Genomic DNA, 10,083 nt, shown 5'->3' on the forward strand with positions numbered 1-10,083 from the left:
TGTGCTAGTAATTCATCCCACTTTTTGTATTTTTGAAGTTTTTCATAATAAAACTTCTTTACAAATCTAAAAATAGAAGAATAAAGTCTCAGCTTTGTCATAATCAGACATGTAGACAACATACAAGTAAAACTAGTTTCCATGAAGACCCAGGAATTTTTCAGAAGAGTCAGAGAGGAAAAGATTTGTCTACAGCATTCATAACAAAGAAAAGGAAAAATGAAGTCACTAAGTAAATTCAATTTTTGTCTGTTTTGCTTTGTTATTTGGTTGCTATTTTCTCAAAAAAGAATGTAGAACAAACTGTCCAATCCTTAAACATATAAAATAATGTAATGTGGAAAACAGCACAGCATAATTCTGGTTTTGTGGAAATGACTACCTGGAAACACCTGAGGTCCCTATATAGAAGGGATATTCAAATAAATCTCTACTTTTTGTCTAACTCTTATAAGAAGTTTTAGTTTCTAAGAAATGTGGCCTCTTAGGATCACAAAGAAGCTTGACACCTATTGATCCAGCAGTCTCTACATTGTTTCCCAGGGAGCTCCAAGAAAACCCTAAAAGAGCCTAGTTGATTCAAAGTATTTAATGAATACCTATTGGGTATCAGACAATGATCTAGGAACTTAGTGAACAAAACATGTGAAATTTTTGCTCTACCTTAGAATGGAAAGTGATGGGTTCTCAGTGTTCAGCTGTTAACTATCTACCATAAGATTTGCCTTATGAGTTAGTAGTCCATTGTAAGATCTTTTTTAAAAGAAAAAGTTTTGATAAAAATGGGTCAACACTTTTTAAAATTTACAAGTTTATGCTCCACAAATAAGGGCAACCGTATGATACTTGATACATATTTGTGGAGCATAACAAATAACATGGAGGACATAGGGAGATGGAGAGGAGAAGGGAGTTGAGGGAAATTGGAAGGGGAGGTGAACCATGAGAGACTATGGACTCTGAAAAACAATTTGAGGGTTTTGAAGGGGCATGGGGTGGGAGGTTGGGAGAGAGCCAGGTGGTGGGTATTGGAGAGGGCACGGATTGCATGGAGCACTGGGTGTGGTGCAAAAACAATGAATACTGTAACACTGAAATAAATAAATAAATAAATTCTTATAGTTGAAGCAAAATAAATATAAATAAATAAATAAATAAATAAATAGTCTGGGTTGCGACCTGGCCTTCCTACATGATGTCAGTTGACAGTGACCCCGCATGCAAGGATTGAGGCCTGGGCTCTAGAAAGTCAAACAGACTCTAGAGGAGCATCATTATTTGAACTATAAAATGGAGATGAACCAACAGAAACTACTTCTTGTGTTCTCTTTGAGATGGTACTTTTAAAGCATTGATTACAGTGTCTAGGTCATAGTAGGTGCTGAATTATGATCGATTATCATCTTTAACTCTAAAATATTGAAAATAATTCAATCTCACAGGATATTCATTAGTATTAAATTAACTAAGGTTAATTGCACATCCATTAAGTGACTGATGTACATGAGATATTGAATATGTTCTTTCCCTTTCTCTTTCTTCTCCTGATATGTGAAACTAGATGCAACAATTATAATTACTGGAAAACTGAAAGGGACATGTCACAAGTCTATTTCTCTAAGTCAGTGGCCATACAATTTCAATGTATGACATAATCTCCTTTAGATTTGTTAAAAACAAAAAAGCATCGTTGGTCCCACCTCCTATGGAGAGGAAGCCCAGAAATCTTAATTTTAGCAAACATCCCAATACAAATAATACAAATGATGAGTTAACACTTCCTGAATGGTCTAAGCCCTTGTTACTCAAAATGCAGTCCTTGTTCCAACAACTGCATCACCCAGGGATTTGCTAAAAATACAGAATCTCAGCCTTATACCTAAATTACTGAATCTTCATCCAATTTTAACAAGATCCCGAGGTATTTCCTGTACATATCACAGTGAGTCGTGTTGGTCAAGACTCTTTATCTGGGCGCTTAGGCAAGTCATGATCACCTGGATCTCATTGGCTTCTCCCCTAAGAAAATCTTTTCATTACATTTCATCATAAATATCATCTTTATGAGATATTGGCAGAAAAAAATGGGCTTATTGAGATATTTCAACATTTCTGCTGAATTACTATCAGAGATTTTGTCCATTATATTGTCCAATGTCTTTTTTTTTTTTGTGGGTTTCCACTTTATTAATCAGAGACATCTGCTTATTGTCATCCTTATACACTCATTAATTTTATAGTTTTAGAACAATTTCTATCAATTTTGGGGCTGAAGCTTATGTCTTTCATTTAAAAGTCTACATAAGTTAATTTTACAGGGAAAATGCCACTTTTAAAATCTCTCTCTATGATGATTTTCTTTTTATTTTAAAAAATGGGAGTGACAAATGACTAGGATGTTTTTTCCCATTGGCTGCTATCTCAAAATTAAATTTGATATTCAATGATCATAACTCTCTTAGCCTACGTTTGGGTTATGTTAATTGTTCTTTCCATTGGCATAGCTCCAGCTTTTCTTCTGCTCTTTTATTTTTTTTCTTTCAAGATTTTTTTATTTATTTATTTGTTTTTTTTGTTTGTTTGTTTTATATTGGGTTACCCACCATACAATATGTCATTAGTGTTTTTTTAATTAATTTATTTATTTTAAGCATAACAGTATTCATTATTTTTGCACCACACCCCATGCTCCATGCAATCCGTGCCCTCTATAATACCCACCACCTGGTACCCCGACCTCCCACCCCCGAACCCTTCAAAACCCTCAGATTGTTTTTCAGTTTTTGATGTAGTGTTCCAAGATTCATTGTTCCAAGTCTACTGCTCTTTTAAATATTTGTTTTAAACATATGCATAATTTATGTACTTAAAAAGTACACAGGCTTATGCTTGTTTGCATTTTTACACACTTATAACCACCACCCAGAACAAAATATTGAGTATTTTCACACTCCCATATGCTTATGTCCCTTCCCAATCAATAGATCCCAAACCCAACTCCATCATCTGACTTCTGTGGCATTGATTCATTTTAGCCATCCTTGAACTTCATATAAATAAGATCATAGACTACACAATTTTTTGTGTCTGGTTTCTCTTATTTAAGATAATGTCTTTGAAATCCATCTTGTTATTGTGTTTATCAGTAGTTTTCCTTTATGCTGCTGTGTAGTATTCCATTGTATAAATATATCACAATTTTTGGTTCTTCTATGTTTCTGTTGATGGGTTTATGACCTGTTTCTAGCTTGAGAGTATTATGAATAAAGGTAATGTGAATATTTACATATAATTATTTTGATGAAGATGTGTACTTATTTCTTTTTTTAAATTATTTTTATTAACATATAATGTATTATTTGCTCCAGGAGTACAGGTCTGTGAATCATCAGGCTTACACATTTCACAGCTCTCACCATAGCACATACCCTCCCCACTCTCCATAATGCAGCCATCCTATCCCTACCCCCACACTTCCTAGCAACCCTCAGTTTGTTTTGTGAGATTGAGAGTCTCTTATGGTTTGTCTCCCTCCTGATCCCATCTTGTTTCATTTTTTCCTTCCCTACCCCCAAACCCCGACCCTGCCTTTCAAATTTTTCATTTCAGAGAGATCATATGATAATTGTCTTTCTCTGGTTGACTTAGTTCTAATGGGTGTATAGCTGGAATTGCACTCTTACTAGTCTATGTACATGAGTAAATCCTTTCTGGACATAGGGAAGATATACATTAGTACTGGAAATAAATTTTTCAAAGAACAAGAATGAGGAACCATAAGAAGACAAGAGAGTAAAGAAACAATATAACAACATTTCAAGATTAAGCATATACTATAGTATGGGGAGAATACTGGTTAAGGAATATAGAACCCTGGAAATCTTCTTTAGAACGTCACTTCTTTCTGGAGCTTTCGAAAAGATTGGTTGGTAGACTAGATGTCCTCAATGATTCTATCCACCTTGTTAATCTAGGAATTTAACATGAATTTTTTTAACTGAATCATCTGGCTGTTTGAAAAGGAAATACATTAGAGTCCTTTCTGATGAATAAACTGTAAGGGAGAATACTTTTAGAACTTTTCTTTCAAATGTTGAAATTGTTTCTCATGCCAGGCCTATTTTGTGGAGCTGACTGATCAGAGCCCATGGTATTCATTGGGCCCCAGTTACAGGAGAACAAGGCCACTGTAACTTATAAGGCAGGAACCCACATTGCCCATCTTCTTTTCATCTAGTCTTCTGTGGCAAAAATCTCTGAGGCAGAGCCTCAGCTCCAGGGCAGACGGTTTTCCTTTTTAGTCTCCTTTTCCCCACCCCATGTCCTTGTTTGGGCGAATACATTCAGAAAACTTGCTGTCCATTTACATGCTTCTTCTCCTACAGGTATGCTTTCACCCGTGAGTCCCAATACTTAAATTGGGAGAGATAAGACACCTCACTTCCTCTTTTATTTATCAACTCTAATTCAAGATTATCAGATATCCATGTATTAGTGTGTGTTAAATTCTTGGCTCTTAACAAAACATTTTCCTTCTGATTTTTTTTTTTTTTGCCTTATGTATAACATTCTTTTAGTAAAGAACCCCAGCAGGAAAATGGTGAAAGGGTATAGGGCTGCTTGGACTCCCTCAAGGACTTCAGAAACAGGATATTGAGAGATCACAGAAATCTTATAACTAGAGCAGTCAAAGGTCATGTGCCAAGAAAAGCGAGGAACATGGAACATGGAACATGGAACAAGGAACCATGAGGAGAATCCTGGCATATTATGGCTGCCAGAGAGACAAGCTTCATAAACATCCAAGCCACATATCCCACAGCCACAGATCAGGAGGGTTGCTTGGCCTTGAATGCCAGTGAAAATAAAGATGCTAGGGGCACCTGGGTGGCTCAGTGGTTAAGCCTATGCCTTTGGTTCAGGTCATGATCTCAGGGTCCTGGGATCAAGCCCCACATCTGGCTCTGTGTTCAGTGGGGGGTCTGCTTCCCCACCCTCACCTGCCTCTCTGCCTACTTGTGATCTCTGTCTGTCAAATAAATAAATAAAATATATTTTTTTAAAAAAGTAAAAAAGAAAGGTGCAAAAGAGAGACAGGAGCTCTGGGAACCACATCTTATTTCCAGAATCACCTACTGAAGAACCTGACCATGTCATGGAGCATTAATCTGGGCATATGCCACAAGCCTGACTTGAGCTTCTCTCTTTACATAACACATTTATCTGCCCCAACAGCTTTTATTTTAAGGCTTTAATTCCAATCCACATATGAAAAAAAATAATAATAACATTTAGAATGATTAAGACACCTGCCCTAGCATGCACAGTTATTATGTGGTGAAATCAACTTTAGACTTTGTCTGACTGCAAAGTCCATGACATCTTTGCCATAACCAGCTGGCTCCATCTATCATTCTACAAATGAAGACATTACAGGGCAAAAAGCCTCTACAAGTTGTCAGAGTCAGGATGAGAATCTGGAACTCCTGACTTACTACTGGATCGGCCCCTGTCCTACTGCCCTGTCTTGTTAAGGCTTAAACAAAGCAAAGCCTTATGTGGTTTTCAAGACATTTTCTGAAATGTCATGAAGAGATTGTTTTGTTATCTCTCTTTTCAGACTCAAATACTGGAGTCATAGTGCCTTGATTTGAAGCCTAGTGCTGTCATTTGAAGTGTAACATTAGCAGGTTACTTAGTTTTCCTGTGCTTTAGGGTCCTCATTTATAAAATGAGAAAAAAGCAATGCCTTCTTAAGAGGTGTTAAGACTAAATGAGATAATAATACATGTAATTAGTTTGCAGTTGCCTTGGACACACAATCACCATATCATAAATAACAACTATTATTATTTATCTTATATTTCTGATGCATTAGCAGGCAAGGTGGTTCCACTATAAAGTTAGAGGCTTGGGAGCTAGGAGGATGATTATTACTCCCATGATACTCACAGGTCTCATAGATTATTACTCCCAGGATACTCACAAGTGTACTCAAGCACACTTCCTTAGGGACTTTGATCAGGTTGCTTTCATAGATGAGAGCAAAGAGCCAGAGTATGCCTCACCCTCAAAATTTTCCAACAGGTTAATTCATTATAATCTACCAGACCCTGAGCTGGGCTCCAAGACTCCAGACACGAAAAGGATAGAGTGCTTCCTCACAGTTCAGCCAATCAAAGGCCCCTCAACAAATGAAGACAGTACAGTGGAATGTTGAACTATGTTGAGGAAGAGGTAAAACCGATTCTAATTGCCAGCAAGGCTCGTCAGACAGCCCCAAAGGTCACTAGCAAGTTGCTCTAGAACTTGATGAATGCTCAAGCTGAAAATCCAGCCTGAGATCCTGGAAATAAGACTGAGGGACAGGAAGATGATTATTTGTCTTTGAGAAAATCTCTTTTCTGGACCATTGATCCCTCATCCATAAAATGGGTAGATTTGTTAGGACCACGAAGTATTAAAGAGGAAATATGTTTATTGCTCACTCAGCTGTACCTGTACCAAAATTGGAACAATACAGAGAAGATTAGCATGGTCCCTGTGCAAGGATCACACACAAATTTGAGAAGGATTCTTTATTTTCAATCGAAAAATAAAATTCATACAGAATAAAAAGAGGAAATATGTTTGGCATGTAGCAAGCAAGGACTAAATAATAATAATAATAATAATAAATTTAAAGTGAAAAACAAAGATGGATCCATTAAAATGTTCTCTGAATTAGATCTAAGTTAACTTTTTCCAAAACTCTTAAAAAATATTCCATAAGGAAACTGAACGTGTAGCACAGCTACACTGGATAGCTAAATAGACAGCTTTAACCCCAGAGAAGTGTCTGCTTCCCACACTAACCAGAGTTACAGAGTTGCAGTGGTCTCAGAAAGCTAAATCCAAGACAGTCAGTAGCTCTGGTTAAAGCCACAAAAAAGACAATAGAAATCAGTCCATGAACTACCAGGAAAGCCCTTTACTATTCACCCAAAAGAATATGTAAACTGTCAGGGATCCTGAGGGGGGGTGAAAGAAAGTTAAGGGATTGGAGTCATAATAATTCTTCTATGCATAAACCCTGATTCAGAAGTGCCTTTTCTTTATCATTATCATCCTTCTCCTGATAGGTGTGGCTTAGGGAAGTAAACCTGTGTGTGTGTGTGTGTGTGTGTGTGTGTGTGTATACTTCCCCTGGGAAATGACAAATGGGCTAAAATTGTAGTAACATTAAGGATTAAAATATACACTTGGCTATAAGAAATAGGGATGGGATTGGAATGAAATGGAGAAAGACTTTCCAAGAGAATCATTTCGACTTACAAACACCATCAGAACAGGGACTGGGTTGACCTAATATATCATTGTATCTTCAACATCTAGCACAATGGCATTCAGCAGGCATTCAGTGAATATCAGTTGAAAGAACAGATCAATGAAAAGGAGAAGAAAAACATTCCAGGCACAGGTACACAGGATGTAGGACATCACTCTCAGTCTGTCCAGAGTCTACATAATAGAAATGAGAATCAATTACCTAAGAGAGAGTAAGGTTATCTGCTCCTCTATCGCCTGCATGGGCCCAAACCTTTGCAAAGGTGAAACTGCTAATTGGAGGACATGATAGTCTTTTACCTCCCATCTTACCTATGACTTACTGCCCAATCACAGGTTGGTTTCCTCCTCAGGGAAAGGAATCCTCTTGGTGGATAGACCACAAGAGATAAGGGGAAAAAGGGAGGGGCTTCTCCTCCCAAGAGTTGCAGTTACAAGAAAACAGTGACCTTTCGCTTAAGGATTACCACACAAATGTGAAGCCCAGTGGCTGCTAGCATGTTTCCAAGAAAAAAGAGCCACTGATATTTTAGGGAGGAACAAGCAAGGACATAGTGAATCAGGTTCCAATACGAATCAAACCAAAAACACAGAGGGAGGAGGATAAAGATCTCTTACCATTGTCTTAAGCTGGGCAAAGTTACAGGAGTGATGAAGATAGAATATTTCTGCATGGTGGAGCCCAGGTATTATGAATGGGCACTGCTGATGAGAGGTAGGCAGTGGCCAGACTATGTCATAATGAGAGTTCTGGAGTTTATTCTGAAAATCAAAGATGCCAAGGGCATTTTATAATCTAGAGAGTGGAAGGATCCTATTTGACACTGGAAAGCAAATTCTCATTCAGATTCTTAAAGTGTGGAAGATTCTGAAAATGGCTGCAAACTCCTCCAGTTCTTGCATGCATAACTCTTTCATCAAGTGGCAGGATGTATTTCCTCCCCTACCTGCCTTCACTCTGAATTTGGCCTTTGGCTTGCTTTGACCACCAGCACATTGGTAAGCATGATATAAATAGGGTTGAAAGTGCTTACACATTAGGGTTTTCTCTCTCTCTGAACTACCAGGGACGTGAGCCCAAACTAGTCTGCTGAAGTAGGAAAGATCAAGTGGAGGAGACTGAGGCATGGTGTGAATATCCTACAACAGTCAGACATTGTGAGTGTGAGCATGCTAGATCATCCAGCGACTGGCCAATGCACCAGCTGACCACAGGTCCATGGGCAAGCCCAGAAGAGACCAGAAGTGACTCAGATCAGAAAAGCCACCCAAGCAACTAACAAGATATGTGAGTGATTTTTAAAAAATAATAATAAAAATAAAGTCTATTGCTATAAGCCACTAAGCAATAGTAGCTAACTAGTTAACTTGTATGGAATGTGACCTGAATGTCAACTTCTCTGTACTCTAATATAATGTTCTCTGTACATGTTCTCTAATGTTCTCTGTAATGTTCTCTAATGTTCTCTGTATATACTAATATAGTATTGAACAGTAATAAACAAATAAAAAACTACAAAAATATTCTAGAGAGCAATCTCAGTATATATAAAACATGTAATATATGCTGAGTCATAGGGTAGCTCTATTTTTTAATTTCTTGAGGAATTGAAGGGGCACCTGCACCCCAATGTTTATAGCAGCAGTGTCCACAATAGCCAAACTATAGAAAGAGCCCAGATGTCCACTGACAGAGAATGGATAAAGAAGATCTGTGTGTGTGTGTGTGTGTGTGTGTGTGTGTAATGGAATATTACTCAGCAGTCAGAAAGGATGAAATCTTACCATTTACATCAATGTATATAGATCTGGAGGGTATTATGCTGAGCAAAATAAGCCAATCAGAGAGAGATAATTATCATATAGTTTCATCATATGTGGAATATAAGAAACCATACAGAGGATCATAGGGAAAAGGAGGGAAAACCAAATGAGAAGAAATCAGAAAAGGAGACAAATCACGAGAGACTCTTAACTCTAGGAAACAAATCGAGGGTCACTGGAGGGGAGGTGGGTAAGGGGACAGGGTAACTGGGTGATGGGTTGAGGAGGGCATGTGATGTGATGAGCACTGGGTGTTATGGGCAAATGATTAATTACTGAACTCTACATCTGAAACTAATGATATACTATATGTTGGTTAATTGAATTTAAATTAAAAAAAGAAAAAAAAATGTAAAATATGACAAAGGTGGTATTTCAAGACAATGGAAAAAATGATAAATTATTAAGTAGTTCTAAAGGTGGGTTATCTTTCTAAAGAAAAATAAGGTTGCATATCTATCTATCTATCTATCTATCATGCTAAATGTAAGAAAAAAAGTAAATGATAAACTATTTAAATGTAAAAAACATAAAATCAAAGGACCATATACACAAAACTACCTAGGGGTGGGGAGACCCCCCAAAATACAGAAAACCCAGAAGTATTAAAAAGAATATAGATGTTGGCTTATTAGATGTAACTGACCATAAACGTGGGGGAAAAAGATATTATAAAGTCAATAAAAGGGGAAGAATAGGGGTAAGGGAATAGCAATATGTTGACAGATAAAGGACCAGTATGTAACAAAGTTATCATGTGTACTCAAAAAATAAAATAGTAAAATCTACATATATGTAAATTGCAGAAGAGAAAATTCAAGTGGACAACAAACATAAAAAGATGCTCAAGTTCGCTGGTGGACAAGAAACAACAAAATACTACCTTATGTATTCATTTCCTGCCAAGGCTTGAAAAGTATAGTAACACTGATT

At 37.1% G+C, this 10,083-nt stretch overlaps 1 non-coding gene across 1 annotated transcript; it reads left to right on the forward strand.

Annotated features, from left to right (window-relative positions):
* The first annotated feature begins 6,482 nt into the window (after nt 1-6,482).
* Nucleotides 6,483-6,586, forward strand: LOC123391237. Its single transcript, XR_006605866.1, has one exon. It is a non-coding gene; the product is annotated as a U6 spliceosomal RNA (small nuclear RNA).
* The last annotated feature ends 3,497 nt before the right edge of the window (nt 6,587-10,083 follow it).

Source organism: Mustela putorius, unplaced genomic scaffold (genome assembly GCF_011764305.1).
Source record: "Mustela putorius furo isolate JIRA1106 unplaced genomic scaffold, ASM1176430v1.1 tig00000083_pilon_pilon_pilon, whole genome shotgun sequence".
Lineage (NCBI taxonomy): Eukaryota > Metazoa > Chordata > Mammalia > Carnivora > Mustelidae > Mustela > Mustela putorius.